Genomic DNA, 27,080 nt, shown 5'->3' with positions numbered 1-27,080 from the left:
CAATTACTCACTGTGTGAATAATCAGAAGATAGGATGGAGGTCTCCTAGACCTACGTGTCCTCTACACACAGCCAACAACCTACCCCCACATATTGCTGAAGACTAAACTCTTCAGCTATACCAGCTTTAGCTAACTCTAGACTGAAACTCAAGAACCAGTATGAGTTTGGTGGGAGCTTGCCAGCTTCTTAAGTCTCAGTTAAATGCATTTTCTCAAATCATCACTGCAATCTCCTTCACAAAAGATTTTCAAATTCAACAAAAATAGTTTAAAAATAACTGCCTTCTCTTCTTGGACTGTAGTCACTTAACAGAGCCCAGAGCTAGCAATTAATTTCACGTTCAGCTAAACTGATTGAAATGCTATAAGTTGCATTGATTAGCAATGCTTTGGCTTTAAATCTCGAATTGAATTCTGGGGAAACACATAGAGATCATTTAATAAAAGAAATTTGAGAAGTGGACTGTATGCAGTCATGAAAAAAATATATACATGCATTAGTGCAGTATGATTGGGTAAAAGGTTTGAACGTGCCCCATTTTTTTATTCTCCAAGCAAGATATTAAAGAAATGGGTCACAAACTGGCAGGACTAAATATCTTCTAGATCATCCTTGGATTTCAGGTGCCAGTCTACCCCTGACCTACACTTGAGGTAGCCATATACACTGTGCAAAACATGGTACCCAACAGGCACTGAGAATCCTGAATCCATCCCTATAAAGGGCTACAGATGAAAGATGCGGAGAGATGGGACCCTTTCCTAGAAGAGCTCACAGAGAGGCTGGTGCTGTCCTGGCAGTGGGAAATGGGGGCACACATGGGAAAGAACTCATCAGAGGTCTCATCTCATTGCTGTGCTACTCCCCCAAAATTACCTAGTCTTTGTGCAGCAGAGCCCCCAAATGCCTCAGCTCTACAGCACTGCTTTAATTAGTAAGTTTGCACACAGCATCTTCAACATCAAAGTGGGGGGGTTTTCCTCTCCCAACATTTTGCATCCCACCTTATGTTCCAAACAAGCTCAAAAGGTCAACCCCTTTTTTTAATCCATTACCCTCTGCCCAAACCCAACCTGCTAAGACTCTGCAAAAAGAAGCTACGTGACACATTCTATACTTTGGGCTGTCAACATATCCGTGTCCTAAGCTGCCTTCCTACAGCCCACTGATCAGCATAAGTTATTTTCCTCACTGAGAGCAATACCCTTGTACAATGTTCCACAATCAAATGCCACCTGCCCTTCACCTACACTGTCTTCACAGTTACTCTCTTGAATATTCTGGTGGCATCATTTTGTCTTCAATACCTTTTGGATTTTGTACACCTTGGTCATGACCCCTCTTAATCTCTTCTGTTCTAATGAATATAAACATAATTTTCTTAACCTCTCCTCCTAGTTTATAACCCCTGAGGCCCTTTATCATCCTTGTTAAGACTGTATCCATAATTAGGGTACCTAAAAAGATCAAAAGGCATGAACAAGAAAGTGCCTACTTAATACAAACTGTTACATGAATAATCAACATCTCTCCCACACCAGACTCACCCTTCCCATTCCAAACTGAGTGCTCAGTGTTGAAGGGCAGGTCGGCTGCTGATTTCTGCACATCGAGCAGTTTAGCCAGGGCAGCCTTTGAAGCTGCAGGGCGCACCACTCCTCCCCAGTGCATACTGCAATATTCATCTTTCCGCTATGCGTGCTAACTCGTTACAGCTACACATACAGACACATGCATTTATATTCTCCGCAGATAATGGAAAATTCACACCTGCCCATGTTATATATCAGACAAACTGCCCTCCATCTGTCCATACACAGGCACACATACAAGTTCATATATATATACACGCAGGTGGCAGACTGTTCCCCGCATGTATACATAGGTATGCATGCACACAGATGTAGGGACATGCTTAATACTGCTGTTACCAAGGAAAGGGAACGCTGACCATAACCACTTTTAATACAAGAATTACAGATGAAGATAAGACACCAACTGGCCTTCAGTGCTCGCTGTGGCCGACATTCGTTAGTTGTATATATCCCTGAATACTCCACTGATAAGAAGTGTAGAAGTCTCCAAGGGATGAACATAAAGTCACAAAAATGCCCAGGGCACTGAGATAAACACCTTGCAGGGGATATCGCTGTGTCCTTACGGATTATGCTATATGATATTTAGAATTTGGAATCTGCCATAGCAGATCAGACAAGCGCTCTGTTTAGACCAGAAACCTGAATCAGACAGTAGCAAAAGCAGATGCTTCAGGGAAGGGTTTGAGAAACCCTTGCAAACAGTTGTAGAACAACTAAACCACCTGGGCTATTTTCCTCCTCATCTTGATTCACCAGAGAGTTGGCAGATAACCTGAAAAGGAAGAATTTCTCTACCGCTCTCAAGCACCTCCCTTTGAATCCTTACCATTGTACGTTGAATGGTCTCACTGCTGTGAAACGAGGTCCAACCCTGAGGACTTCAGCTCTTGAGCTTTTGTCCTTGGTGAAACCTTGTCGCTGTTTGTCCCCAAGCCTCAGCAACCCCACAGCTCCTCCCGCACCCACAAAATGGGAAATCACAAGCTCATGACCCACGTGCTGCTCTTGTAAGACGTTCCTTGCAAAATTTGCTCACACATTAGTGAATCACTTCCAATCTGTTTTGCATAGGCAAATTTAAGGTATTTCATTATGGAAATTTATGCCAAAAGACCTTCCCACAGAGCTTCATACTGTCATGGTATGACGCAGATACGTACGGTCGAGACTGCAGTATGTTTTACAGAACACAAGGCTGCGACCTGTTTGTAATGGGGTAATGATCTATGCAAGTATAAAATCTGAAAATGCATTTATTTGTCCTTGGCATGCTTTGTCACCACATATCTGCTACTCAGCAGGTATAGCCGGTAGTAACAACCTGCAGAAGGAAATGGTACTAAAACTGTAGCGCCGCGACACTTATGACTCTATTTTTCTTTGCCTTATTATCTATCAGAAGATGGTTACTATGAAACATTATCTACATATTTTATCATGCCTACATTTATGCTATCAGACCAAATCAGCAGCTGAAAATACCTTTGTATTCCTCCAAGAAATCTCACTGCCTTTACAAGATCTTAAGCTGGTAGTTCTTTATCAGCATCTTATTTATCTAGGCAATTCCCATGCTGCTGATCTTCATCACTGCAAAGGGTGGGCGACATACACTGTTGTTTAATACTACTGGCCTTTGCAAAGAAAATGGAGCTCCAGCTTCAAAGGGTGAGGACACTCGGCCGCTTGACTAGCTTAGCGGTGCAGGATGCAATGAACATTTACAATGCTGCTATTTAATGCCAAAATATCGATGCATCAGCACAAACCAGGTCAAGCCTGCAGCTCCCTTCCTCACAGGCAGACCTTCAGCCTCCGAGCAGCACCCAGTACATGGAGAAGATCAACCAGAAAACATGTTTCCTCAAGCCCTCAACACCCAACACCAGCTTTATCCTTCCTCAAGAAGTTCACTGTTATCGAGCTACTCATCACGCCGTTTTCTGCAGCTCTGAGCGCTCTCACCAAGTGGCCTGGCAAGGAAGACAAGAAGCCCCAGGAATCGGAGGCTTTTTGGGACGTGCAGGTCATGACCCTCCTCTTCCAAAGCAGGGAGCCTGAAGACCCCTGTTGTGCCGCTGTCCTCACGGCTCCCCCGCTCGGTGCCACGGAGGCAGAGCCCAGCAGCTCTGGTAGAGCGACCGAAGAGCTGTGATTTCCAGGCTGTCACTGGTATGACGTGGACTCCCAGGGCTTCTGATCTCTGCTTGAGCTGTCCATCATCTGGGTGACGGGGGCCTGGAGCTGCAGGGCAGGGGAAACACAGCTCAACCAGGAATCTCCAAGCTTGAGTTCAGCTACACTTTGAAACCTTAACAAAATGTTTCCATTACATCCCTTTTGTGGTTCTTTTGTTTTACTTGATTTTTAAACAGATTTTTCACTTCTCTTCAGAAAAGGAACAACCTTCTCTTCCCCTCCCACCAACTAACTGCAAATTTTGCCTTTAAATCAACTCTTTGTGGATGATTCTGAATAGCTGCCACGTAGCTACTTCTCATTACAATACTCTGGATGAGATTTTCATATTGTTAGGAGCTTAAAATAATGATGAAGTTCATATTTCTCCTCCAGATATATGTTTGTATGCTAGCATAAGAGTTCTGCTGGTAATTCTACTCTCCTCCAGTAGATGCAAGCTGCAGGAGCTCATAACTACTCCACATCTACTATCTGGGCAACAGCAGTGACAGGGATCAGACTGGAGAGGACTACTATTAAGCTAAAGCATATTCACTGCCTCTTGGCCTGTAAACTCAGCAAATAATTTCATGAGCTCTCCTCTAGTTCTTGAGTGACAAATAATGGGGAAAAAAAAACAACAGTTCACAGACTTTCTAGCTGAAACAAAGTAATAACGTTCAGTAATAATCAACACATGCTCTAATTCTTGCCTTTAGGATTATAACTGGTTAGGGAGAGTCTACATACAGGTGTACATAACCATGAAGATCTATGAATATTATTAAAAGTCCAGCTGATAGAAGCAAATTGCAAAGTACAGGCTTGTGAATGCAAAGCCATCAAAAAAAAAGGTTAAGAGCTTCTTTTAGACTTGGCTGGTGGTTAAAAAAAGAAAGAAAAAAAATCTTATTTCCTCTTACTGGTGAAGGTGCTGGCTTGACAGCCCTGAAGAGTGATCTATTTATTCAAAGTAATGCTGGCAGCAATGGTACACATTTCTTCCAATGTACCCAACCCTGTATCTATTTTCAGTTCCATCAGTAAGCTAAAGGTTAAAGCTATTTATTTAAACCCACACCCACATGCCATTTAAATTGACCCAAATTATTGTCTGAGTTGTAACCTCTCTGTATTAAAGTCCCCTCAGGGGCTGCTTCTTCATTTCAGGCTCAGAAAATTCCTCCCTCGCAGGATAAAAGCAGGGTAAGGAGCATCTCCAAATAGAAATGGAGAAGGAAAGTGGTAGGAGGAGTTCATCTTCAAAGAATGCCTCTTGGTGTTGTGGATTCTGCAGAAAACTTCAGTTTTATTAGATAAATATCTAGAGAGGTTAGCTCCAGTCAAAGTACACATTGGTGATAAAAGATCTCATTGTCATTTCAATTTTAAGGATTCCTTAAAAAAAAAAAAAAAGGGGGGGGGGGAATAAAAAGAAACCCACTACATGTTCTGCCTGCCTTGTGCTGCAGCTGGAGTGAAATCCATCAAAACACCCCAAAATGGAAAAGGAAAGGTGGTCACACACAATCAGCCTGCTATGGAAATAATCCTCTGCAAACAATCCTCTGTGTGCCAGAGGACCAGGAGGACTGAGAGGGAACAGGAGCCTCTTGCAGTCATGCACCAGTTAACATGAGCAAAGTGCCATCCCAGGAGTGAAATTACTCTCCAGGCTGATAAAAGGCAAAGGGAAAGCAGCATCTGGCCTACAATATTTAGCCTTTTCTACACAGTTTAATGCTGTGTGAAGCATGGTAAAAGCAAAGCTTCCTCAGCTCCGGGAAGACAGCTGGCGATGAAACGCAGCAGGGACACCATATGATGGAAGGCTCCTAATTACAAAATCTCTGTCTTGCCTGTCAGAGCAACCGCACAGTAGTACAGGGTAGTTCACAGAGGAGTCAGGGAAAATCAAGCAGAGATAAGACTTGAAATCCATCTCCAGATGCAAACTTCCTGTGCCTTTGAGTACAGCTGGCTCCTGGATCTAGCTCCAGCCGAAAAAGATGTGGTTCTGCAAGGTCGAGATATCCCCAACGTTCAGGCCTTGTCCAACTTTGGCTTCTGATGGGGAGCCAGCCATACAAAGACATATTCAGCGGAGAATTTCAGCGCCGATGGGCCAGACACCCAATTCCATCAGCATGAGTGATAATCCCGGGACACCAAGATTCACTCACACCAACACAAAGCACAAGGATAGGAAAAAAGCCAGTAACCCAAGAGGTTTGAATTTCATTTGATGTTCACTAGACACATAAGAGAAAAAGAAGGACTTTCTCTTTCAACCTATATAGAGCACCTCATTACATACTGATACTGTTAATTGCTATTCAAGTGCCCAGAGGCAAAGACACAGTACACTTTTAACAAGCTGAAAAATACTGTTAAATACATCAGTATCAGAGAGAGGAAGGCAAACCCCACTAATACCGTGAAAGCAGGCCCACAGAGAACCAAGGGATGTGACTCCCTGCTGATGGACAGACTGGTACTGGTACCCGCTAAAGCAGATTTGAAACCCACCACCTCTACGCCATGCTTCAGTCACCACCGTGACTACACAAACCCCCTGAGTCTCCTGATAGCAGCATCTCACTGAGATCATTGCAGTGACATGAAGGACCACATGTCAATGAACCTCTAAATCTGGGCTTTCCCTCCTCCCCTCTTCTTTGGTCGCTGAAGATCTGCTATATTAGTGCATCGGCACCATCGGAATTATAAGGGCACCACCGTCTGCTGGGGAGGAATGGAGCAGTGATATTTTCAGCTGTACTGCCAGCGTGTTTCTGCAGTAGCATGAGGGGGGGAAAAAAACCTGAAAGAGCTGTCTGAACTCTACAGCAAATATAATTAAGCTCCTGCTAAACCATATGACTTTTGCTAAATTTGAAGCACAAATGACAAAACTGTTTTATCAGCTTTATGCTGAGTAAGAAAGGGATAAAGAATTAGATTTTTACAACTCATTATAAGGCAACCCCAGCCCTGCAGAATCAAGCATCACCCAGGCTGTGCGCAGGTGGCAGAGCTGGAGAGCTAATTCTTACAACAACAGTAGATAGATATCTAAAACTATCACTCAAAGGGCTTAAATAATGAGTTGTAAATTAATTCATAATCATTTGCTGTATAGCTGATGAAAAATAAGTCAGATCTCATATGCTGTACAAGTTTTGGTGAAACCTGAGAGGTGATGCTTTCAGCCAAGCGACAGAAGCACCTAATGCCAGAGGCTTCATTTGTGACCATGCTTCACTTCCAACAAGCGCTTGTTTTCCGCAAGAGTAAAGTTCTCATGAATTGGGGGTAGATTTGACTAATCTTGGTTAAAGTTTCAAAGTTAACAAATTTGTGCCTAGATGAGAACATGACAAAACCTCCCGGTCACGAGCTTTGATATATGTGTTTCTGAATTACACTAAAGCATTTTAAGACCCAAACAGCTCAAACTAAAACCAAGTAAAATCAGTGCTGCTGGTTTTAGAAGAATAAACAATAATAAGGAAGAACTGTTAAAAAACAGTAACATAATGTATTAGTAAACACAATAGAAGTCAGTCAGGAAAGTACGTAGACTTTCATTTCAAAGAAGAAAAACTGGTTACAGAAATTCTCAAATAGTAAAACAAGACTGATAAGCATTAACTCTCCACAAAATTAAATTACATTTTTAAAAAAAAGAAGAAAAAAGTAGGAGCAATGAGTCCTGATAGGGAAAATGACTGAATTAACATATCAAAGGAAGGAGATAGGAGAGTAACCCAGAGGGTAATACAAAAGAAAAGTTTAAGGGACACCTTGGGATAAGTTTTCTTTGAAGTACCACACTTCCTAAAATAATAGGAGGGCTATCTAAACACGCCCATCATGCATCACAATTATTGTACAACACTTTTACTTACAGAAAATTCATTATATAAGTGGAGAGTAAGTGGTCCTGCGGAACAGGCCTAATTAAGAAGCTCTCATAACGAGTGGAATTAGTGTCAGCGATACAGAAGCCAACTCTGTATTTCAGACCTGGGTGTGCACCCAGACCACACACGATCCTCCAAAGCAGAGCAGCCTGCTGAGATTGAAATCTTTACAGTTAGTGTATCTTACGAAGCTAAAAATGGCTCGTTGTCCTACATCTCATCTCTTTCCCCCCCATGTCCCATTTCCACAGACTCTGCCTGCCTCTGACATCAGATGCAGCAGACGCAAGATCACCAACAACTGTTACATCACATGCAACTGGCAATACTTCATTTTCTATGTATGCTGGAATAAAAAGCCTTGCAGGCCATTAAAATAGCATAAACAAGCCTAGAACTTGAAGACAATTAATGAATCATCAGTTTGCAATCATTTCTGTAGCATGCTGCAGGTGCATTTCCTTTGTGGAGACATTGCATTTGTCTGCAATGGAGAGGAACCTGATTTCTTTAGCAACTGAAGTCACAATCAATGTTTAAGGAATAATTTAATTATTGGGAAGACTAGAAGAAGCGGCACCAGCTGAAGAGATGTCCGGTTTCTACAAAGCAAGAGACTACTCCTGGCTGAACAAGACCAAAGGGCTGCCCACGCTCCGCATGGCGAAACCATACCAAAGAGGCTCCTTTGTTACTTTTTTGACTGTGCTGGAAAGGTAGAGATTGTCCAGTTTACAAGTAAATATAGACACAGTGTATTGCCTGAGGGACTCCTTGGGCAAGGTCTTTGAGAAGGATCATCCTGCTTCCTTTCCTAAAACCATCCCTGTATTATCACAATGCAGTATGACTCTGGCACATGCACTTATTTTTGGAGATTTAAGATCTGCAAATATTTTACCATATTTATTTTTTTTTAACTTTAATGGAGTTAATTTTGCCTCAAGCCACTCTCCTTTCCCAGCCCAGCTCCATGACCACCTTGCAGGAGCAGTGGTGCATCCAGGGCAGATTTGCTCACGTGAGCTGTACTGCATCCGAACGGGATAACTCAAAATGAGTAACAGCAGATACTAATTTCTGAGCTTCATTCTCCAACGTATGTGACAGAGGATACAGTTATCTCCAGATGATTGATCTACATCCAATAATCAAATATGTGGCAGATATGATCTTTAGATGAAATTCAGTCTGGAAGTTTAAATGGAAAAGGAAATCAGATAATTAAAACCCTGCCCTTAGTAATACATTTTTTAAAGTGACAAAATCTATAAAAACCTCAGGCAGAAACATAAAGTGCAGCTGAAAGAGATTCATTGAAAACCAAATTAATATTTTAATTCTGTCAACACGGAAAAAAGTCTTTAAATGAGATGAAGTTCAGAATGAGTACCAAGCACAGTGATTTATTGCCTTTTCTCCATAATTTAAATGACTGTTTCTTAATGTTCACTAAATTCCTCCCATAGAGTTTCAGCCTTAGCTTCTGACAAAAAATAAAATAAAATAAAATAAAAGCAGCTTGCACTTTCAGTGCTCTCTGTAGCACTTCAGAAAAAGGAACATTCAACTGAGAAAAAGCCAGTGGTTTTCCAGTAGCCATGCCAAAAATCAATTAGGCTGAAGGACCAGAGATGGGATTAATAAAGCTTTCTTCTCCTCTGTAGCTCTGCACTTACTCTCTAAGCAGTATGAACGGGCTTGTTTGCCATACAGTCTCCATAAACAGTAAGTTTCAAGAACTGAAACTATAGATATTTATGCACCTGTAGTGCAGCACAACGCTTTCAAAGCCAGATCAGCTGTTCAGGGCAATTATTTCAGCTACATACACTTTAAATGGTTTCTCCAGCTTTTACCTTAAAAGGTGCTTCCCTTAAACATATCCTCTCAAAAAGCAATAAAAATAAAAGAAATTAAAATATTAAAATCACAATTTGGCTTGACTGCTTCTAAGATCCTACAGTAATCACTAAATGGGAGGTTGCCAAAACTGCAGTCCTAATTAAGTGAAGATTAATTGTTAAATTAACCTAAATTTAATACAATTGAGTGCTGTATCATATGAATTGATCAAAAGCACAGCTAGCAGCCATGCACAGATCCATATTCAATAATATGATTCCAATATTCAGTTGACACATAGCATACAACCACTTTTATTAAATGTATATGATGATTAACATGGCACTGCCAAGCCTTTCCAGCATTCCTGCCATTAAACAAATAAAAATCTACAGATGCTATTCCTACCATCAAATTCCTACTCTTTGATATAATTACACCAGCACGTAAAGTACCCTGAATAGGAACAGTTCGTGGCAAGGGGATAGGAGAGAGTCATGCTTTTAAAATGACGTAGCTGTCAGCTGCGACTTCCACGTTTAGTGGTAATCGCAGGAACCCAGGACTGGCCCCTGCAAAGCAGCAACGTTCAGTCCCACCGTCCCAGAACAGCCACGGCATCTCCCCCACTTCCCAACTACACAACACTCCCAACGGAGAATTACAAATTAGCACCAAGAACCCAGGCCTGAACCAGAAAGGTTTCCATGAAGAAAACAACAGACATCAGCAGAAGGAAGGAAGGAATTCGGATGAAAATGCCCAGATGATCCTAGAAGGGCAGCAGGTCCTATGTGGAAAAGAAAAACAAGAAGAAACCTGAAAACAGTTCTTGCCTCTGATATAGAGAAAAAATTCTTCTTCACCTCAAACCTTGGAAGTAAATTAATTCCAGGTAACCTTTTGGCTGTTTTTACAACAGCACCTTTGCCAGGCAGCCGAGATTTCCAGTAGAACCAGGAGTGGTTCTAAACATCACACACCATCTTGCCAGGTTCTCTCGTTAAAAATTTGATGTTTCTAAATAAGGTTAAAGGACAGGGAGAATGGAACTTATGCACTAATATGTGAGCAAACCAGCAACAGTCCCAAGGTACCACAGAATATATGACCAACAAAATGGCAAATCCAGTAGGCACTAAAACACATCCAGTGTCTTAATGCCCAGTTACGAGCTTGATTTAGTTAATTACAGCCAAATATATTATTATATAGACAGGTCAAAACCCTCCATCCCCAACATCATCTGTAGCCTGTTACACATGCCTTTTATAGGTTATTTATGCCCATCTTTAAAATAATATACAAAAACATCAGAGTCTTTCATGGGCTTGCCTTTACAAATTAGAAGGCTTTTCTGAGCATCATGCTTGAGACAAAATTTAGGTTCTTTCTGGTGAAAAATTCAGTGCAAGATAACGAAGCATTCCCATACAAAGGAAAACCAATTCTGGTGGCTTCAGTGAGGGGCTTATTGAACAGAAGCATTTCATAGACTCGTGCTGTTCTTCTACGCAAAACCAATTTCTATTCCATCCACAAATCTCAGGTTTTAGCCTCTAACAATCGTGTCTGCCACTCTATTAATTTTATTCTGAGATGCAATGTATTTAGAAAACTACTTAATAATTCCATATTTTCTCTTAGCCAACTTACAGCATCCCTTTCCAGAAATGATCAACATTGTGGGATTCATTCTGATATGCTTACTCATGCACAATGGGATTACAGGAATATAGGAATAAAACGAACAAAAATAGCCACTCCGCACTTCCTAAAGCAGGATTTTAATTTTATCTGTCATTGGCTTGGAAGTTATACTCAAATGAGCCTAAAATTTTAAGAACCCCTTAAGGGCTAGATCTGAGCTCCTACTAATTACGTCACCCCGCTGAAGGTAATGAATCTGTATGGATTTCTACTAGCGAGGAACTGCAGGAGCAGGAACTTCAGCAAGAAGTCACGCGTGTGTATCTGAAGGCAGCATTTAAATCTTGTAGGGAAACAAAGCAACTTTCATGTCCAAGTCCCAGAAGAGCCGCACTGGAGCTGTTTGCTCCGCTCAAGCTGTGTGAGAGGAATCAACCGGGGAAAGGTGAATTGCTGAGTCCACGAAACAACAGCTGGCTCCAGTTAACTAAACCCAAGGTCATTACTGGTCAAAAAGTGGGGTATTTGAATACCAGCAAAACAAAAAAATGAATTTGGGGCTTTATTGAAATTTTCACTTGTCCCATCCTTAAGCTCCTCAATGATCCTTTGTCCCTTCCTTACCAACCTTCAGTCATGTCTCAACTCAGACACTCCTCTTTCTTTTCCTCATTTAAATGTTCTTCAAACAGCTGATTTGTTCGGATATTCATGTAAATTCCTTCCATACCTCAAACAGATGCATTATCATGCCGCACCCCAGGATTTGAGAAGAAATGCCACAGCAGCATCCTGGGACTCGCTACCTAAACAATAACCCGCTTCATTTGCAACCAGCCCACGAGAGCTGCGTGCCTCCGCGCGTGTCCTGCCGGCTCTGCCGCTCGGCTCCGCAGCCGCTCACCGGAGTCAGCAGCCCACGTGCCCAGACACTGCTGGGCTTTGATCTACCAACCAGCTTAGGCTCCCACTTTATTTTCAGGATGTGAATTGTTTCAAAGCTTATAAGCTTTGAAATCAAATCAAAGACCTGATTTTCAGTATTAACAGTTGTTCTTTAATACCAATTAAAAGAAATAAAAAAATTTAAAAATCAGCTTGGTTTAGAGTAGGAGAAACATCCCGGCAAATGGATTTTGCATTTGGGATATGCTCCGCTGTGCCTCTCAAGCAGCGTGCGGTGTTTGCCTGGCAGCCATCCCTACCACCTGTATTCCGCAGCAGCAGCAGGAAAAGCCATTGGTATTCAAAGCATACCCTAGTTAAGACTACTACCATATGTTGACAAAATATCTCGTATTAGATCCTAGGACAGCTGTTTCCCTACCACCTTATATGACATAAGGTGAGAGCAAAAGGAAATTATAGGGAGGAAGAGAATTAAGAAAGCTAAACAACTCAGCCCAGGCATCAATCATTTGTATGATCCTGCTTGGACATGGGGGAACTTTGTGCGGAAAGCTGGATACTGCACTCAAAAAGTGCCTCTGATGCACAGATCTACTTCTACAGCCTTTAAGGAAAAAATTATTTCTCATTTAAGTCATTAACAATGGTTATTCAGAACTGCCAGGGGAAATATGAAGCACCCTACCACCTCATAAGAATAATGCAATAATCTGGAAATATTACAGCAATGTGTCACTTTCACTTTTGTTCTAAATAAAAAGAGGGAAATAAAAATTAAGTATCGTATTGCATACAAATGCTAATTCATTCTAGATTTCTGAAGGTCATCCATTTTAGAGTACAGTGCATCTAGACATCTCATTATTTAAAAAAAATTAATTTAGCTGTGAAAGAATATTAATTTTCTTGGTGAAATTTGATCTCACTTTACAGTCTTTCTAACTTCATTAGAAACCTCTTAGTGAAGCGTGAATTGCCAGACACTGTCCTTCTGCAAACTGGACAATAATATCAATCACGGATCCATCAGAAAAGAAAGGGAAGACAGAGAAAGTGTCACTAGCAAAATACCTTTGACTATTTAAATTGTTGTTTTCACAACAGTGAGAAATGCTGACTGCTTCCTCTGCCATTGTCGCCTTGTAGGAATACAGTGCTGTCCAAATAAAATTACAATGTGAATGCATTGCTGAACTGGTAGGTGAAAACTATTATGTGCACAATCTTTGCACAAAGAAAATCTACTCTCCTCAGAGTTATTTGTTTAAAAACACTATTCTATTTATATACAAATATTTACACAGCATTGAACAGCACTATGTTGATCTCTTCTTGCATGGAATACATTATATTTAAAAATAGAACTATTCAACAATTTTCAAGAACAGCTATTACAAAAATATCCCTTGCATTGGGAACATAAAGACTAAAAGACACTTCATTGGGTGTTTATATCCTACTTATGCAATGCAATGGAGATCTAAAACAGTTCCATAAACCCTTGGAGCTAGTTGGCCTAGAAAAACTGCATTGATATTAAAAATATATTTTTGATTACAAATATTTTCATAACCCTAAATTAAGCAGCCTTGAATTACCTTGTATTTACCCATGAGGAGATACCGTGGATTAACTGGGATACATCAGCTTGTTATCCCAGAGCCCACACACACATGCTTACCCCAGGGTAGCTTAGACTTAAGAGGTAAATCAATAGGGTATATCCCTAAGATGTCATCCCTAAAGAACAGGAAAAGGTCTTCCTAGATCCAAGCAATATAGTTAATAATATTCTCATGGCACAGATATACTAATTTCTCACACATCTCATGTCTGCCAGGGAGGAAAGATCCGTATGTGGCATGGGCAACCATACTCAAGAAATCCCCCTGGGGATCAGGCAAGCGCCAGTAATTTCAAGTGAGACTTCGTTATAAAACACGCATTTTTTTCTAAACTGAAAAATACCATGAGGAAATGCTGGCATTTTTAGCCCACCTTGTTTTTCCCCTCCCCGATGACTTTTAAATAAAACAGTACTGAAAACACAGTTAACACTTTTCCTTTATCATAACTCAGTTTTTTTCCCAGTCAATCCAATTTCCAACATCCATTTGCAAAACAGCTTAAAAATGTTGTGAAGAAAAAGGGTAGTTAGAAATACGGAGGGGCAGGGGAGAGGTAGGAGTTCTCATTTCAAATATAACTAATAAAAAATAACTAACTAGGCTTACATTTAGCAAACAAACATGTTCAATACGCCCAGTTGAATACACCTAGCCTACACTTCACATCCACCTAGTGACATTAGGGGACCAGATACCCCATCATGAGGCACAATTAAGGCTGGTTATCTTTACAACTTTCACACCCTTTAAAAAAAGAAAAAAAAACAAACAAGAAAAAAAACCACAACCCAGGGGGCATTCTCAGAGAAATAAGCAGCCACTGCCACGTACCAGACCATCGCTGGAGGCATTTCCAGGGGAAAGCAGCCACGTGAAACCCATCTGCCCTGGCTCGCCCTGCCGCCCCGGGAGGCTGCGAAGAGGTGAGGAATTCAAACATGAATGAAGTGTTTTCCTTGCACTGTCCAGCGTAACCCCTCAACACGCCTGGCTGGCGTTACAAAATTGTCTGCTTCAGCGTAACACTTGCCAGAAATTATTAACACTCAGATTTCTCACGGAGAAAGATTGGCTCCTCCGCACTGCCGAGGTGGCTGGTGGGGGAATGAGTGGCTGCACGAGGCAGTCGGCATCCTCCGGTGCTTTATTTTACCCGGAGATAGAGAAACAGGGTAGAGCTGAAGAAGCCATTTTCCTCTGCTTCACTTGCCTTACACAGGAACAATTTAGGCAGGTGAGAGGGACAGCGATTTTGACCTCGTTGTGCGAGTACAAACCTCCTACATGCAAATTTCTGCTACCTAAAAAAAAAATTCTAAATAGTCACTTTCCGCCCACCGTTCCCAGCACGTTACCACCTCACTATCTGAAGAGTCTTATTTGGCCCCATTAATGTAGTATCCATAAACACTTCATCATCCTTAACACATACATTCTCACAAATCCCTGGGAGGTAGAGAATCACGCAAATCATGGTTATGTCATTTTTTCAGATAGCTTTTACGAGCCACACTTTCCCAGGCCTTATACCGATAACCAACCTGTAAAACAGAATTAAAGAGCAGATCTTCAGCCAGTACATCAGCCAGTCAAAGACAAGCCCAGAGTGAGAGTTTCCAAGAAGCACCGTCGCTCCCTGCCCTGCTCAGGACAGGTTCACAGGGAAGGAACAGTCTTTAATTCCCTTTCTATGCCCATTCGGCTCAAGGCACGATGCTATGAGCAGCACATTTCACTTGTCTCCAGTTCCCCAATAAAAGAACTTCTGTGTGTGCATGTGTGGCTTTACCCAGTGTTACCCGGAGTCCACTTATGCACCTCGGGATGCTCAAAGAAAGAAAATGGGTTACACTGATTTATTTAATCATTAAATATGTTTATTTAAGAATTAAAAGAATTTCTCTGATACAGGGATATCTGGCAATAAAGAAGAGGAGAGAAAATCCACAGCTCTTTGGGGCTGGTGGACCACAAGTGCCTATACGCTCCCAGAATTACGTGCTGGTAATGGTCAAGGCAGGCAGCGATGCTGCATACAGAAATGTTTTGGCTAGAAAGATAAGTTTGTGTGAAAGAAAAGAACAGCAGTAGATGTATGCAGCTTTATTCCATGCCTACGCACGGCTTCTCCCAATGCTGGCCACTGCTGCGTTTGGAAAGTGAACCCACGTACCCCCGGGATACAGCACTTCCCTAGTACTATAGACTTCAGGACATTAAGACAAGAAAAAACTGATTGAGAACAGCAGAATAGCCTGGAAAAGTCTGTCCTGGACCAAACAGGGAAAAAATAAAATTAAATTAAATAAAGAAAAAGCATATTAAACTGCTGAATAAAGGCCCAGGAATATATTTAACTTTCTCTTGAGTCTACTGAAAGGCGTAGCCAGCTTGGGCTAAAGCTGGAGAACAAGTACATGAGTGTTTTGTTGATTTGGTCCTAAAGAGGACTGAAAAGGAAAATAACTATTACAAACCTGGCGGTGTGCCACTGCTCATTTCATTTCACACTTTTGATGAGGAACTGAACACAATCAACACTTTCCCCCCCCAAAAAAAAATTTCCCCCTATTTTTAAAATCAATTTTCTAATTTGTCAAAGCACTTTTAAATTAATCTTTCTATTTTACAGCATAGCTTATTTTTCGGTGAAGCAGAGCAACATGTAGACCTTCGTATTCCCTAGGCTGCCAAGTACTCCATTGTTTTGCATTCTTCCGAACCACCCCTCCCTCTCCTCTCCATTTCTGTCCCGGGCTCCTACCCAGCCTCCCACCAGCATCACGGTGGACGCTGTCAAAGCTACCTTGAAACAGTACAGCGAAACATCCAAGACATCTTTGTATAGTTTGATCTGAAAGAAAATGCTGCAAATTACAACTCCTAACTATGCCATTATGTCACCAAAACAACAAAAAACAGCAATGAGAAACAGTTATTTGAATAAAATTGGGAACAGATATGATACAGTAAGTACCCACTATTATTTGAATTGCAGGAAGCTCATTTTTTTCTACAAGTTCAAGACTATTTTGTATGTTTTCATGTGGATAAAACGTGCTCAAATCACATGCCTAACAGGATCTAATCTTCACTCAGAGCCCAATCCTGATGTAATTTACACCTTACACAGGCAAACACAACAGAGCACTGAAACTCTATTTAATAATCTACATTTTTCAGGCTAGAAGGACAAGGGCTAGGTAAGGAAAAAAAGATGCAATGAAACCCAAAACATGCAGGTATCTTAAAAGTCACCCAAAATCAGGACAGAGAGTCAGTCCCTGTGCTGCATGGAAGGAATATGCTTGTGTGCTGACCCAGCACACCTCAGCCAGCTTGTTCTGCTGAAAAACAAATAAAGACTTTTTTTGGTTGGCTGGTTGGGATTTTTGCGGGGGAGATAGTAGAGAAATGGAAAGCTCACATTCATAACATGAACACGGATGTTTTAAACTGGCACACTTGCCTATTATTCTAGTCACATTCAGGCAAAAGTTTGGTATTATTTCTAGCCAACTCTGAATATGCAGAATATCATACATGCAAAACATCCCACTGCTGTTGGGCCACACAGCATGCCGTTCTGGCCAAACACCAGGTAATGAGGAAGGGAAACAAAAGACCAACTGCAGTATTTCTCCCTTAGGAAAGGATAAACTTAAGCTAATTACATACTTTGTCTGGAATGAAGAGAAATTTAAACCACAGTTGCTTCCTCATAGCTAATATTTATGTTAACAAAGAAGGAAAACAGCTACTAGGATACACCTAGAAGTGAAGAGCAGACCATTATATACCTTTTGATAGATTACAGTGGTCTTAAACACAATAAATAAAAAAAAGTGTGGACGCTACCAGTGGAGACATGCTTTAAACAGGACTCCACATTGGGTTTTTTCCACAATATAATGTTTTATCCAATTAATCATCCTACTCTCATGGGTTTTTCCTCCTTTTTCACCCCTAGGTAGGTCACTGGATAGTGATTCGAATTTGTCAAAGTTCTTGTGCAATTTTCTGCTTATTAAAAAGTGAGGAATCGCACTGCAATTTCAAAATCTATACCACACAAGGCAACTCCAGTGCCAGGTTCTCAGAGTGACCTCTTGGTGTTGATAGAGGAAAAAATAAGTCTCCTTCGTTTATATTGGAGATTAAAGTCTTTATCCCTTGCTGCATCAGACACTACAGCTTCCTTTCCAGTGGTATTTTCTTTGGGGTTTTGGTTTTCAAATACCTACAAGGAATAAAACAGGAAATAACATGCCACATTCATATTTCCTCTCCAATTTCCTTCTGACTTCACACAATTTAATTACATGAAGATGGAAATTCAATTTTATTTTAAAATAGCATTTAAATGCTTTCTGAAAAGAAAATTCTGTATTTACCAGGAAAGGATGGAAATTATAATTCAAAGGCGTATGTCAAATGGGGAGAATTAGAAAAGCAAGTGCAATGCTTTGCTATGAAGCATTCAGCCACAAGGGAGAAGAGAAAAGGAAACTAAACAGTCTCTTCCTTCTCATATATGTTGAAAAAATAATGAAAGAAAATGTGAATGCTCTAATTTCATATATCCTTTTCAGTATGTGGGACTTGAGGAAGCTTAAAAAAAAAAAAAAAAGCCCAACATTTGACCACTTCAAGTTCCCCCAGGAATACGTTTCAGTTGCTGAAAAAGATCCTAAACTCAGATGCTTACATGTGCAGTGAAGTCAGCTGGACCGCCACTGAACAATCTGTTTCAGCACTTACTAAGATCCACTCATAAATCTTCACATGCTCCAAAAGAGAGGCTCCAGACAGAGGCTGCTGGCCACCAGCCCTTCAATAATTCATTTCTAAAAAATCATTTCCTATCACTCGCATGGAGCCAGTGGCCAGCCCGGTCTTTGAAACGAGAGGGGCAAATTCAGTAGGATGCAGGACGCTGCAGCCAGCCCCCGAGCACGCTGCCAACTGCAAAGGGCAGCTCCTGCGCCTGCTCCCTGCCCCCTGCTCCTCTGCAAACCCTGGCCAACACAGGTAAGAGTCTATAAAATAAAATAAAAACAAAGACTCACCAATGTAAGAGCCAAGTCACGCTTTGACAAAAGAGGCTTTTGAAAAGAATATGCCTGAGGTGGGTAAAAAGCTCTTCTCTTCCAGCTAAGTGGAAATATTTCAGTCCTCAAATAATTTTAAAAACAAACCCTCTAACCTGACGAGAGAATTTGCAGGGTGAGGGGAGCTGCTCCTTCACATCCACCGTAATCTCCGAGAGACCAAACTCACATTTAGCGGGATACCTCTTGTTCTCTGCTGTATACAGCAAGGAGTCTAATCCCACTGAGATTAAACTGTCAATCAGAGGGACAGTCCTTAGTCCCTGGGGGAGATGCTCTATTACACAGGGAAATTTCTTACCCGGAAACTTTCAGCACCAACATGTCATTCAGTTCCTCTTCCTGTGACATAAAAATAAAGAAACAAAAAAAACCCCAGATTTGCGTTTTTTTGTGCTAGAAGAAAGGCAAAGGAGGAGGTCTCAGACTGGTAGAGGCCAGGACTGGATGTGGAGGATCGAGAAACAGCACAGCTTCCCACCCATGGTCGGCTCCAGGTTTCATACTTCCAGGAGAACAGAAACCCTAAATGCAAGAGTCTAAAATTACTGAAATATTACATTTCGATGGGAGAGAGGGGCCTGCTCGGAGCATGCACTGGGGAGAAATCAGAAGGTAGAAATAAATATCTGCTCAAGGCAGACGAGGTTAAATGGAGCTTGCTAAGAACAGATAAGAGGGTCCTGTCAAGGAGATTAAAATAAAGTAGAAGCTTGCAATGGAAGGATGGAGGGAAGATCGGAAACCAAGCAGTGTGAAACAGGAGGAAAACAGGAGGAAACCACAAAACACGATGGACAGCCTGAAAGGCAAGTCCACCCGAAAGACAGTGATGGGCAACTGCTGCCCTGATTTATGCCCATTCCATCAGGTCAAAATGAAACCCTAACACACAAATAGAAAAGGTGAAAGCCTCAGGATTTGATCTAGGCTTAATATTTAACTGCATGGGGTTGGGTGGCATTTCCACCACTAACCTCCCCCTTTTTTTTTTTAAATCAAGATTACCTGCCCAGTTGAGAGAAGGAGTTGCTCTCAAACACAGAAAAACTGATTTTTTTCAGTCTTAACAATGCCAAAGTGCATTCGCTGTCAAGGTGTGCTAAATATTACAAATGTTCAGACTGACAGTAGCAATTTATATGGGTACTGGACTATATTTCCATCCCTTTAGAAGTTATTAGCCTGCAGTTCAAGTAGTTTGAACCAAGAGCTCAGATCCAAGCCACACCAAACTTACAAACAGTTCAGAAATGTATTTTACGCATAATTCTTGTCCTCAACACAACTGAAATCCAAATCCTAATATGATCTGAGAGGGTGAATCACAGCTTCAAGAGTCTTTGTATTACCCAGTATTTCGCCATGCCTCTCACCGGACGGGAATACTAAGTGATCCCCCAAACCAGCAGCCATCATATCTTCAAAGGCAAAACAAACTAACTGGAAACAAATTGAGAAGAGAAACGAGCTCTTCATTGCAGCTGTCATTAAATGAACCAACTGTCTAACACTAGGACAAATATTGTACTTCACTGAATTTAACTCCATTTCACCCTGGCAAAGCTGATTATAAAAGCATAAGATAATTTGCAATTATGCACTAAAAAACATCACATTTTTCAAATGGCATACAAATTTTACAGTGTCCATACACCGACATATAACACATGCCATCTAAGGATTTTTGGGTTTACCCCAGTGAGCATGCCAGGCTAACTGAACCTATAAACTGCATCACCTACGTTCAGAATATCAAAGTTTTTCTAAGTGTTCCTTCTCCTTCCTTCTTCCTTCCCCAAACTTGCAAAGTGAATCTCAAGACTGAAAGCTTCAAGCTTGGCAATGAAACGCGAGGATCTGCAACCCATGTTTGTGGGACACTGTTCACATGCCACTTCCAGGAAAATACACAGAAGTGGGAGGCTTTCAATATTCCCTGAAAATCCCATCACACTCCAATTCCAGGAAACTCTGAAGTACCATTACATTCATATAAAAGTTCACCCATACATTTCTAAGCTATGCGGGAGAGAGAAGCACCTACCTCCTTTCACACTTCTGATAAATTATTTCCCCCATATGATAGATCTGTACAGCAAAATAACCTTCTCATTGAGGTTTATGTCGTACTTAAGCTTAAATCCGAATTCCTTGGATTTACAATGTTTCTTTTGGTAAAATTATTATATGCCTGTAAAGCTGTGGGAAGGCTGGAAAAAGCTGCATGTAAAAGGCACTCTCAGATTGAGCTTGGAAGAATACAGGGGTTTTTCTGAAGACTATATGTAACAACAGCCACAGCTTCTCTGAAGGCTAAGCCTGTCTTTCCCTGTGTCACCATGGAAAATACAAAGGTAGCAACAACGATGATGAAACAGAGCAGGATGATCCCCTGTGTCCAGGAGACCACGGGTCCAGCAGGACGCACTTTGCTGCTCCATTCGGCTGCTTCCCATGTCACACGAGTCCTTGTCCCTAATCCCACATCAACGCCGGGACAGATGAGGGGTGATGGGATTCATGGTGAAGCTGCAGTCTCGCTGCTGCATGGTGCTTTGCATCTCTTCCAGATTTGCATCTCCAACTCTACTCCTCTCTCCCTCCCAATTTTCTCTCTCCTCTGTTATTTTCCATCACTGGAGACGTCACCAAGTTTTTCATCAGCATGAAACATTCACTGGAAAGAGTCAAGTTTCTTCTGTTCAATGTGTTTTTGCTAGATAAGCATTTGGGAACTGCTATTTGTCTTGCAGAAGTCCTGTTTTCTCTCGATACAGGCCAGCAGCCTGCAAGCCAATTTCTGTAGCATTCTACTTAATTGTGAGTCTTGTTTCTTCTAGTCAGTCTTCATGATTACAGTCAAGTACTATCCTGTCCCGATACGCATGCAGTTGCACTTTTGTCAGATGTATTTCTATTCAAATATTACAGGTCTTTGTTGGGAGTAATTTTATTTTTTCCTCTACAAGAACCGTGATGTATTACGTTGCTGGTTGGTGCACAGCGACTCCCCCAGCGTGCCGAAATACTCCCCAAGTGCTTTTTCTGCAGGAACAGAAAGCAGGCTTAAAACCTGCAGTGAATCTTGAACCAAGCGCAGGAGCATCGGGTATTTTCAGTCTTCTCACCCAGATACTAACTGACCAGTGGTGGTGAGAAAAGAAGCGTCGCCTGCCAAGCGGTCACAAGGGGATGGGCTCCTCCAGAAAATAACACACCCGCCAGGGATGGGCACCGCTCCAGATGGACAGATTGCAGCAAAACACACATCAGCTCATCAACCTGTGTCAAAACTAATTTGTCAACTGTCTCCCAACAACTTCTGTATTTTGAAACACGTTACAGTAGGATAAAAAGGAGGTTCGCTCGCTTAAAGCGCCCAGGCCAGGGCCTGGCCATCCCCTTGCTAGAAAGGCGCTTCGTGGTAGTCAAGAAAATCCCCACATACGTAAATTAGTTTTCTAATAAAAGTATGCCAGAAGACAGCGCAGAGCTTTTAACGCCGGAGAACCACCCTCCTGACGAAACTTTTTGTTCTGAACCATATAGCTGGAAGGGTGAAACCCCAACGACTTTGCACCAAAGAGCAGAGCAGACCAGCATCACCCAGCACAAGGCTACTGGCACCGCAGATGGGTGCTGTACCGCAGCACCTTTGGGAAACACGAACGCCGGGCAGATGCCTTTGCTGCAAAGCTTGCAAGACAGCAGTGAAAGAAAAAGAAAGGAAAATGTATTTACAGGCTCGAGGCAACCCTCCCCCTGAGCACTGCGGTTTCTGTTGAGTCAGAGCTGTCATCTGCCCTGCAACAAACTTATCTTCACTGTCCATTTTGCGAGTAAGATTCAATCAGGGCTCCCTGGCTCCTCAGGGAACCAGCACTTCAGCGTGAACTGCTTCTGCTCAAATGTAATGGAGTGAGATTGCTCATGCCATTATTTTAAATGGTTTGAGGCCACATGGTCCCCAATTTCATTAGCTGCATTTATATACAGACCTTACACTTAATACTGCGGAACCCAGAGACATATATACATGACGTGTTATCTTCCGACCACAAAAAAAAAAAGAAAAAAAAAAGGTAAAAAACAAAGAAATTAGAACACACCCCGCAAATGATCAGCATAAACCAGAGCACCAGTTTAAGTGTCTCCATTCGATACATCATCTATGCAGGGAGGATATTTCTGCACACATGTATAAACATTGTACACTTCAACCATTCGCAAGTGGAAGACATAGAATGAGCCTCCTCTTACTCTGCTTTACAAATTAGAAAAATCACCGTCAGTCAGACCTTGCACACACTGATGTTGGCAGGCAGTGTAAAACTGGGAGCCCCAGACTTTTACCTGCACTCAGGAGTTCATTTCAGTTCAGGTGTTATATTTAAGCTAATTAGCTAAATTACTGCCAGAGGCTCTGTGGGCACTTCAGAGACTCGTCAGACCCGGGTGCTTGCAACTGTGCTCTCACGCAGCAGGGCGAGGGGGCTGGGACACGCACAAGGAGCTGCCTCGCTCATCCATTTAAGCCAACCTTAGGCCAGTCTACACTGAGTTGAAACAGGTTTAACACTAAACTCAGGGGCTGACACAATTTTGCACTGTAATAACTCAAAGAGCATATGTCTGCGTATTGGCCAAGACCTCTGGATCTCTCTAGGAACCTGTGAGAGAGAAATATGAAAACAATAATACACAGATCCCAAACTGAACAGCATGACAGGAGTGAGATATGAAGCACTCCCGAACACAAACCATGAGCAATTAAACTTTACGTGGCTGAACAGGTGTGAGACTAATCAATGCTCATATACATTTTTCCTGGAAGTACTATAATTTTGTACCAATTTCTTTGTTTACTTCAAGAAAAATTACACATCTCTGATAGACTTCGCAGAAGATTATAATAAGCCTATAAAGTTGGATATTCATTTATTAAGTATTATTAGTATCATTTTGTACTTTTGCAAAACCCACTTGAAAGAATAATAAAGTAATACCATTTAAAAAAAAAAGAAATAACATTAATGGAGCTGAATGCTGGTATGTTTTTACAGTTTGTTGTTAATTGCAACATGGATACAGTTAAACAACAGATGCTGTGAGTACTTTTTAGCTACCAGTAATTTTTGTTTTGTTCTGTTTTTCTTACAAAACAGGTTTTTCATTTAAACAGCTGCTGCGTGGTTTTCAGCATGGAAAATTAAAACCTTCCCTATCACTCAACAGAGAAACAGTGATTTGCTGATAATCCAAAGAAGAAAGAAGAAAAAAGAGCATTTTTATCCAAACACAAGGTATTAGGAAAAGAAAGAGAGTAATCAGCTGGGATGTAAAGTTACCCTGCAAACAACGTCACAGGCAAAACTTATTGCAATAAACAGACCAAGCATGACAAGACAGATCTGGCTCATCCACCTCAGTAACTGCTTCATGGAGACAATTTGCTTTATATTCTTCCGTTCTTCACTACAGCACCTCCCCTCACCACAACAATACTGTAATACTGCATGAGCAAGGCCATGGGAATATTGGGTGGAGCGATCTTGTTTCAAGATGGACTTTTTGGTTTAAATCGAATCTGTGCTTTGCTCTATATTTTGTGTCAGAGAAGGCAAAGCCAACTACACGCTGCTTCACCTGGAGGGAAGGGCAGGGACCCCGTTGGTGTTGTTGTTTCCCCATTGTCGTGGTTTAACCCCAGCCAGCAACCAAGCACCACGCAGCCGCTCACTCACTCCCCCCCCACCCAGTGGGATGGGGGAGAAAATCAGGAAAAGAAGTAAAACTCCTGGGTTGAGATAAGAACGGTTTAATAGAACAGAAAAGAAGAAACTAATAATGATAATGATAACACTAACAAAATGACAGCAGTAGTAATAAAAGGATTGAAATGTACAAATGATGCGCAGGGCAATTGCTCACCACCCGCCGACCGACACCCAGCCCGTCCCCGAGCGGCCAAAAATCCCTGCCCCCCCCTTCCTAGTTCCTAAACTAGATGGGACGTCACATGGTATGGAATACACTGTTGGCCAGTTTGGGTCAGGTGCCCTGGCTGGGCATGAGAAGCTGAAAAATCCTTGACTATAGTCTAAACACTACTGAGCAACAACTGAAAACATCAGTGTTATCAGCATTCTTCACATACTGAACTCAAAACATAGCACTGTACCAGCTACTAGGAAGACAGTTAATTCTATCCCAGCTGAAACCAGGACACCCATGGACCAGCCCAGCAATGATGAAGTCGCGTTTCGTTCCCACACGCCTGGAGCTCGCCGCAGCCGTCCCACGCCGCGGAACCCATCTCGAGACATGGCCACCCCCAGGAACGAAGCCCTCCTTTCCAAAGAAGCACTGCTGGGCTCACGCGACAAAGGACTCTGAAGACCTGAGCCCAATGCCCAGAAAAGGGCAATATTGGGTTTTCACAACAAGTGGTCTACTCTGTTCATTTGCCACAGTGAAAAGGTCTTCACTCCCCATAGCTCTGAGGGAAATTCAGGTTTTTATTGCAGTAAAACACCTTACTTCCATTCAAGTCAGGTGGATATAAAGACTCCGACTCTTCACAAACTTGAAACAACTGCAGTACTGCAACCAGTACATTAGTCCTACCCCAAAAAAAGCAAGAAGAGAGACGGCGTTCAACATAGGCAGCATCCATAACCATCTCTACCCAGTCATTGTACAGGACACCTAGACAAGTAGTTTCGGCTGGACTCCAAGTCATACACAGCTAAGCCCAGGGAAGATGAATCCCAATAAAAGAGTCAGCAGCAGGATCCACGCTGCATCGCTCACCACTTGGCTCCCAAAAAGGAGAGCATTGCCTAGGATGGCAGGACGCAAATGTCTCTGGATGTCACAAGGGCAGAAGCTCCAGGTGTTTTTGGAAGGGCACTGGGAACCATGAAAGGCCATTTAGAGGCAAGTAGAGACCATCAGAGTACTGGGAATGGGTAACACCAGCAGAGGGGAAAAAAAGCAGCAATTTTTGGGAGGCTTTAAAAGCTGCCATACAATGATATTTGTACTATGCTGGCAGGCAAGCATTATAAACAATGAAAAAAAGTCAGGACACAACCACCTAGGCAGGTCCAGAACAAGTGATGTGAGACGGACAGGGCAGGCACTGAGGCCATAAATTTAGAGGATGAGAAGAGAAGCCTCCTAAGTACAATATTTACTGCCTACTCAGTATTCTTTTTTATTTTCCTGTTTGCTTGACCTTGGACACTCCCTGTTTGGTATTCTCTGAGCAGTACAGAGCCCTCTTTCAGTACCCAGCCAGTCTTAGTCCTTCCAGGCTGGAAGGCGAAGGTATTTTGCCCTGCCTAACATCAGACACCAAATGCGGGAGCCGCCTTCTCTCCCTAATGCATTAAGATAAGGCTGTAATGACAGGCCGTAGAGCCCTCCACACACACACAACTGATGAATATTCATTAAAAGTCAACACATAATATTTATATCATTCCAGCCACACAGGGAGGACAAAGTGTCTCCCCCCAGGTAGCAACACCTCACTCAATTCACGATGGGCCACTTTGTACCATGTTAGATAAAACCCGCAGCCGCTCGCATCCTTTGCATTTCAAGCCAGTTTTTCTCCCTTCATAACTAGCATTCAGAAAGGAGACTGAGGCATGCATAGTGACCCTGCTAGCACTGCAGAATGCACTCACTTTCTTCACACACATACCCAAAGGTATTTTTCCATGAGATAATATTTTTTCAGGCTCTTTTAGGCTTGGAGAAGAAGGGCTTCAGTGAAATAAAAACATCTCTTATCTTAAAACAACTGTCAGTTTAGGAAACAACGGACTGAGCAGCAACTGTGTCCTGTGTATGTTCATTGTTTTATATGAAGGCACTCCTTAAAACAGAACCCCAGAAGTCCAATTAGTTCCTGAGCATCTGCCTCCCGCTGACCTCTCGAGCACGATGAGCACACATCCCAGGCTGTTTTCATGCTTTCCAGGATTGCATCTGGGCTAGAAACACCGGATAATTATTTTTAACACAGCAACCATGAGCATTCCCTGCCTTTCTGGACTTCTATACATTCATCATATTCAGCAAAGAGAGCCTTCCAGATTAATACAGAGATACTGGAATGGCGATGGAGAGATAAATGGCATAGATTGAACAAACTGTAGATTAGGAGACTTTTAGGCACATTCCTGCTTCATCCTTACATACTTCCCACATCGC

General features: G+C 42.0%; 1 protein-coding gene across 9 annotated transcripts in view; it reads right to left on the bottom strand.

Moving 5' to 3' along the window:
* The window catches only part of SGCD (sarcoglycan delta), a 431,589-nt gene that overhangs the window by 258,323 nt on the left and 146,186 nt on the right, over positions 1–27,080 (bottom strand). The window contains exon 1 of one of the 9 annotated variants that reach the window (XM_075057002.1): positions 3,567–3,603. The exons of the other annotated variants lie outside the window; for them this stretch is intronic. The gene's annotated coding sequence lies outside the window, so the exon portion shown is untranslated. Of the gene's footprint in view, positions 1–3,566; positions 3,604–27,080 lie in introns of those variants that run through there. 9 annotated transcript variants of the gene reach the window in all.

This window comes from Buteo buteo, chromosome 24, assembly GCF_964188355.1.
Source record: "Buteo buteo chromosome 24, bButBut1.hap1.1, whole genome shotgun sequence".
NCBI lineage: Eukaryota > Metazoa > Chordata > Aves > Accipitriformes > Accipitridae > Buteo > Buteo buteo.
This window is presented reverse-complemented; position numbering and strand designations above follow the sequence as displayed.